Consider the following 7,500-nt stretch of genomic DNA (forward strand, 5'->3'; position numbering starts at 1 on the left):
AAAGGGGCCTATGTCTTCGAAGAAGTTGGAAGAAGAAGAGGAATATCAAGGGTTGATGGTTGGATTAATGCATGCACGAGCCCGACGCTGTGGATGTCGTGGGTGTACCAAGCCAAAACCGAAATGGAGTGGCGTCGGACCAAAAAGGGAAAATTGAATGAATGAAACAATTTTCTAAATTATTTTTTAACGTCGAACGTGCTGATTCCCTCTTCTGTATGGTACAAAATTTCTGCAGGCTGAGCTATCTCTTGTCTGTACCCATGGCGTAGGCCTACATCCATTCGCGAGTGGAGGGGCATTGGTATTTATTTGTGTTGTGCTTTTTTGGGGTGTACCTATCTTACCTCTGTATAGTAATACATGCACACTTGCAATGCAGTCCGCACCTGTGTCGTACCCACGCGATGAATGTTTGCTACGCCACCAATCAAAAGCGCTCTTTCAGTTTGTTTTGCGCTGTTGTGATCATGACAAATATAAATTGGAAATGGCCCCTACCGTTTGGCAAATCCCATGTCGTAAGCCATTCTGTTCGCAAAGCAATCAGGCTCGAAGTGTTTCAGGCGAAGTACGCTGGTTGGCACAGGCTGGTTATCACTTGGCATGCACAAAACATTACTTCCCCCTTGCTCTGTCGCGGTCTTTTGGCCATTCAAATAGCTGGTGACATGAATGGGAGCAATGAATGGCTACACAACGCCGCGGCATCCTTTGTTACAAACTTTAATAGCTTGAAACTAGGACAATTCCATGATATCCTTTTGACTCGCAGGTGCAGTGTGTATATCACGCTATTCAACAAGATTCTGCCTAGTCCTGGGAATGACGTCACAACCGGGTTTTGCCGAAGACCGCCAGTTTGCATCTTCGTTTCTAAGGGCGTTGCTATGGGATTTTTGGGGATACCAGAGGTTCTCTTCGATTTTTTTTTTTGGCATGGATAGGCTAAGCATATATTATTGAACAATATTCAAAGAAAAAACAATGCGATAATTACTTCACATATGCCCTTTAACTTATACAGTAATCCCTACCTTTGCAACAGCTGGAGAGTACTACCGCCATACCTCGTTGTCTCTATGTTTACTGAATGGCCGTTGATATAACTGAATCAACCTGGGTGCAATGGGGACGAAGGCGCATCTCTACATTCCCTATAGCTGTATAGGTCCCCATTCATAGCCGTTGGAGTCATACATGGGAAACACACACACACGCACGCAGGCACGCAGGCACGCAGGCACGCAGGCACGCAGGCACGCAGGCACGCAGGCACGCAGGCACGCAGGCAGGCACGCAGGCACGCAGGCACGCAGGCACGCAGGCACGCACGCACGCAGGCACGCACGCAGGCACGCACGCACGCAGGCACACACACACGCAGGCACACACACACACACACACAAACACACACACAAACACCCACACACACACACACACACACACAAACGTGTGTGTGTGCGTGCATGTTTGTATATGCATGTATGTGTTTATGTATGTGTTGTGTTTGTGTGTGTTTGTGTGTGTGTATGAAAGTGTGTGTGTGTTTGTGTGCGTGCGTGCGTGCGTGCTTGCCTCGTGCGTACTAATGCGTGTGTGTGTGTGTGTGTGTGTGTGTGTGTGTGTGTGTGTGTGTGTGTGTGTGTGTGTGTGTGTGTGTGTGAAGAGAAACTCGAAACTCGAGAACTCGAGAACGAGAGCGAGCGAGTGTGTGTGTGTGTGTGTGTGTGTGTGTGTGTGTGTGTGAGAGAGAGAGAGAGAGAGAGAGAGAGAGAGAGAGAGAGAGAGAGAGAGAGAGGGAAAAGAGTAAAAGAAAACACAAAATAAAGAGACAAAGAAAAGATAACCAACAAAGAGAGTGAAAGTTAATAATTCACAAACATATAGCATAATGAAGGGAGAAAAGGGGTTTGGGAGAAAGTGCACCAAAGAAAACGGGGGGAATGAGAGAAGATAGGAAAAAAATTTAGATATAGAAAACGATTATGTCTTCAAAGAAAGCAGAAGCGTGTGGGAAAGGGGAACCGGTAGTTTACGCCAGATGTACGAATGCTAGTATTGTACCTCGAATCGTATCTTTAAAGAATCACATGAATAGTAAAAAAATGAGGGGGAGGGCTAGTGAGGGTAATGAGTGATGGGAATAAAATAACCGACGACAAAGCAAAGGTATTGATTATGATAATCATTCGATACCGTGATAATAGCGGAAGCGGAAAAAACGAAGGCAAGAAATATAGAAGAAGAAAATCGACATTCAGAAAAAATCAAAATCTATTCGTTTATCCAAAACAAGACATGAAAACGTGTTTAATGCGGCCGATTGGGGTGAAGAGAGAAGAAGGGAGGATTAGAGATTGAGGGGGAAGAGTAGGGAGAAAACGGGAAAAGAGGAGGAGGGGGAGGAGGGAGAAGAGTGAGAGGAGGGGGAAGAGGGAGAGAGAAGGGAGAGAGGGAAAAGGGGGGAGTAGAGGAAGAGAAGGAGAAAGGGGGGAAGGGGTGAGGGGGGTGGTGGTGGAACAGGAGATGAGGAGAATATCAGATTAATTTAAGTGATATGCAAAGTGACTGAAGTCATGTTTATTTTAGCTTTGAATTGCGTCGCGTTAGTTTGATTGCCAAGTTTTATGTCATGTGAGGACATACCAAGATTTGTACGTCGTTCTTCGGTTAGTTTGTCTGCCTCTCTCTCTCTCTCTCTCTCTCTCTCTCTGCTTTTGTGTGTGTGTGTGTGTGTGTGTGTGTGTGTGTGTGTGTGTGTGTGTGTGTGTGTGTGTGTGTGTGTGTGTGTGTGTGTGTGTGTATCTGGCTAACTATATATCCCTGTGTCTGCCCATCTATCTATCTACCTGTGTGTCTATCTATGTATCTATCTATATCTACACTCTCTATATACCTATTTATTTATCTATCTATCAACTCTCTATGCGCGCGTGTGTGTGTGTGTGTCTGGCTATCTATATATATCCATGTATCTGCCCATCTATCTATCTACCTGTTTGTCTATCTATCTATGTATCTATCTATATCTACCTCTCTCATACCTATTTATTTATCTATCTATCTCTATGCGCGCCCGCGCGCACGCGTTGTGTGTGTGTATTTATGTAAATGGTTGTGTTCGTGCATTGAGTAAACGTATGTCTGGGTGGCTGCATGTATTCGTCTGTGTACTCGTATGTGTCGCTGAAAGTATAGGCATGAGAGAGAAAAAATAATATTGTATGTGAGAGGAATTATTATAAGAGGCGGCATTAAGATAAGGCATATATGGTCATGTGGGAATGTATTACTGTGTCCGTGTGTGTGTTTGTTGGTGTGTCTGAATTATTTTTATGTTTTTCGTTTTTTAGGTATGTATGCGTGTATTAGTGTATGTATGTTTGTGCATATGTATTTATTATATATCTGCACGTTTCCCCTTTATGTAGGTATATGTTAGCGTGTGTATATGTGTGCATCTGCTTACGTGTTTAAATATGTATATACATATCTGTGTATAGTATCTGTATGTGTGCATATGTGCATGTATACGTATATGTACGTGTGTATGCCCATGTGTATTTCTGTACCTGTGTGTGTGCTTCTCACCCGCCCTCTCGCCGGCAGAGAAAGTTCGTAACCCTCCTAAGACCTGATTCCACTCTGGTTCTTTCTGTCTCTCCACCGCTATCTAATCTTGTTCAAATTCTCTCCTTAGGTCTATTTCTGCTCATGATTCGTCTGAAGAGGAAATCGGGCCGTCGAAACGTTAAGATGTATTTTTATTTATTATTGTGGCTGTTTGTTTTCTTTCCAGCCTTGTGTGTGTTAGAGTTATAAGGTTCAATTTTTTGGGCAGATAAAAACTACAGATCGAGGAAATGGCATTATACTCCTGTTGTAGTTCACTGTTGATCTATCTTTTTTGTTTTATTTGTTTGTCTGTCAATTCTTACATATCTCTTCATCTACTTTGTCGAATTATTTGTTTCCGTTTATCAATATTATCTTCCCATCATCCTTTCATTCGTTCTATTTATGTATACATTAATTTGGATACCTATCTATTTACGTATCAATCCATCCGTTATTCGATCTATCAAACCTCTGTCTATTCATTTGTTTTCACTCAATAGATCATTATTCTTTAATATCATTATCATTATCATAATTTTTTCATTGTTATTATTATTATCATTATTGTTATTATATGTATTATTATTATTATTTTATTATTATTATAATTTTTATTATTATCATTATTGTTATTATCATTGTTATCGTTAGAAGTTGTTATTATTATTAATGTCATTATTATGATTAGTATCATTATCATTATTGTTATCATTATTATCATTACCAAAATTATTATCATCATTATAACTGAAATCAATATTATCATTATTATTGTCATCACTATTATTATTAACTTTTCTATTATCAGTATCATTATTATTATTATTGTCATAATCATGATCAGTATATCTTTATTGTGAAAAAGGCGGGGGAAAAAGTTGCGAATCGGTAATATAAAATGTTTCCGTCGCTCCAAATGGCATTCCGGGAAGCAATGTTACGAAAATAGGAAAAGAAATGACGATGTTAAAAGAATGGGAAGAAGAGGAGAAGGTTAGAAATGGCGATTAGAGGATGGAGGAGAAGTATGGAAATGCGAAGTGGGAGGTGGGGGTGGGGGATTTTTAGGGGTAAATATGAGTGGGTGTCTTAATTCATGAATGTTTTGACCCCGCTGACTGCAACACGTTTCGGAGAATGTATCAAAAGTTCCTCTTCATAGCATAATGCAATATAACCAAAATATGAGTAAGAGAATATAAGTTGTTGATATTAATAAGTAAGCAAGTTTTGTGTCCTGAGGCGTGTGGACGGCACAGGGTTAAACTTATAACGAATTCCGTTATATGGTCGGCGTCGCGGGAATGGCCGTGGGAGGGGAACGTGGGCGAGCTTCGTGAGTCAGTCAGTGTAGGCCCCCGGCTTGGCCTCTCCAGTTAGGACGTGGAGCCCTTTGTCGTGCACACGGACGCTCTCTGTCGCATGTGTGTAATCGTTTTTTTGTTTTATATATATTTTGTTCGAGCTACTTGTGACTAGTTGGTGAGATTTATGATGTGAATGTTCAGTTATACAAGAAGTGAAAATGCTATTAATGGTGGTCGTCGCGGTGATTCCTCGCGACTTCCTGAGATTCAACGAAAACGATCTGGTGGCCTTGGAGACGTCGTGCCATCCCGTCGACCCCTGCCGGCGTGACTCCCTCCCACGCCCCCGTCGTGGCGTGGGAGGAACTGCTTCTGCGACGAACGCTGTCTGCGTTACGCCGACTGCTGCATCGATGCCGACGCATACGACGCCCAGACGTACCAAGCGAACGTCGGGGAAGGGTTCTGCTGATGCGTCAGCCTGAGCCGTATGGCGACGTGTACATGAAGGACGTGTAGCGACGGCTGGGAGGATCGCGAGGTGGCCGCCCTGTGCCTCGGGGGATCGCCCGCGGCCAATCTAGGGCACGAGGATCTGCTGGCGAATCTTTCCCCGCCACCAGCGCGACTCCAACGTCACCTACGTCAACTACTACTGCGCCATCTGCAACAACGACTCGCTTTCGCTCACACTGTGGCAGTCACGCTAGGTGCGAGGGTCTGGACGGGGCCCTGCGCTCGACCCTGTCGCAAGATGCCGCCGCGTCCCCGGCATCGCGTTTAAGAGGATGGGGAAAACTGGGGCGTCGAGGTGGAAATCAACGGGACGAAAGAATATCACGTTTGCGCCATGTATCCGAGCCTTCCCACGACCTTGACAGGCGTGACCAGACCTGCCAGGCGGCAATCAGCTCCTGCGCGGCTAACTGGACGGACCAGAATGTTGCAGATCTTTGCCAGTCCTACACCGCCGTTGTGTACAACAACACACTGCCCTACCGCAACCCGCACTGTGCGACGTGTAATTATCTGGAGAAGGAGAAAACGTCCTGCCTGAGCCGCGACCTGCAGCGAAACAAGAAGGACCGTTTCTTCAACCCCGAGGCCCTTTTGCGCTGCTCTTTGACTTCACCGACGCGAGCGGCAACAACGTCGTCGGATCCACGTCGCCGTGCAGCCGGTTCGAAGTGTGGGACCCTTTCTTCCGGAAGTGCCGCAGCGTCGTGTGCGCGAGAAGGAAAATCAAAAGTTTGAGCGCGGAAAGTGCGTCGACGTGAGTGATTTTAACGCGACCACAACTAGCGAGCCCAAGCACCGCCGCTGGCGACCACACCAAAGCCTGTTAACACGCCCAGCGCCAACAGAAATATTCCCATTATATTCCCCGACGACCCTGCCTACTCCACGGCGCCGCCTATCACGTCCCCCGCCCCCGCCCACCACAACCATGCCCACGCCTACCAACACCACCGTGCTCTCCAACACCCCCCGCGTCCTCCAACAGCTCGGCGCCGAACTTGGTGTGCAACAAGGTGTTCTTGTCCGAAGGACGAGTTCACACTCGACGAAGCCGGGACCAAATCTACGTCGCGAACTACGGCCTCGGCTACACCTTCAACGAGTACGTGGTGCAGGAGGGCGGCGTCCTGCTCGCCCCGACCTACGAGCGCTCCAAGTTCTCGGCGGCCATGGGCTGGGTGACGCTGCTGTGCCTCGGGGTCTCGTGCGCGTGCCTTATGGTCCACCTGGTGGCGCCTTTCGCGATGGTGCCTGACCTGCGCTTCCTCTCCCGGGGAAGAATCTGGCATCTCTCAGCGTGACCCTGATCCTGGCCTACAGCGTCTTCGTCGCGAACGTGTTCAACGGCCTGGAAGGGCCGGGCTGCGTCGCAATGGCCGCCGTCCTGTACTATCTGTTCCTGTCATCCATCTGCTGGATGAACGCCGTTGCCTTCGATATCTGGCTTACCTTCCGGCGGGGAGCAGACGGAACTCCGCGTGACTGCAGGGGAAGCAGTGGCGGAAATTCGTGGCTTACTGCGCCTACAGCTGGGGAATCCCCGCCTTGGCCGCCGCCCTTACCTGGTCGTGCTCGACCTGCAGCGCCCGGGTGATCGTCGAGGAGATTCTGCCATACCTAGGTAGGCCAGGGCGAGGGGCCTGTGCTGGTTCGGGCAGCGCAGGTCGCTCTTTAATTCCCTTCGCGATACCCGTCGCCTTCATGATAGTGGTGAACGTCGTGTTCTTCATCTGCACGGCCCGCATCATCGCCGAGACCACGCTGTCCACCTCGGCCATGACGTCCAGCTCTCGCACCACAAGAGCCACTACAAGATGTACCTGCGCCTCGCCGTCCTCACGGGATTCACGTGGATCAGCGGCATCGTGGCGGGGTACCTCCAGATGGAGCCCATCTGGTACATCTTCGTCCTGCTCAACACCCTGCAAGGCGTCTTCATCTTCCTGGCCTTCACCTGCACGCGTAAGGTGTGGCGCACGATGGGCCTCGGATGCGCCGCCTGTACCAGAGGGGGGACCTCGTGGGTGGCGCGTCGGGTCAGCTTGCTTCAGCC

This window comes from Penaeus vannamei, chromosome 26 (assembly GCF_042767895.1).
Source record: "Penaeus vannamei isolate JL-2024 chromosome 26, ASM4276789v1, whole genome shotgun sequence".
In the NCBI taxonomy this organism is placed as follows: Eukaryota; Metazoa; Arthropoda; class Malacostraca; order Decapoda; family Penaeidae; genus Penaeus; species Penaeus vannamei.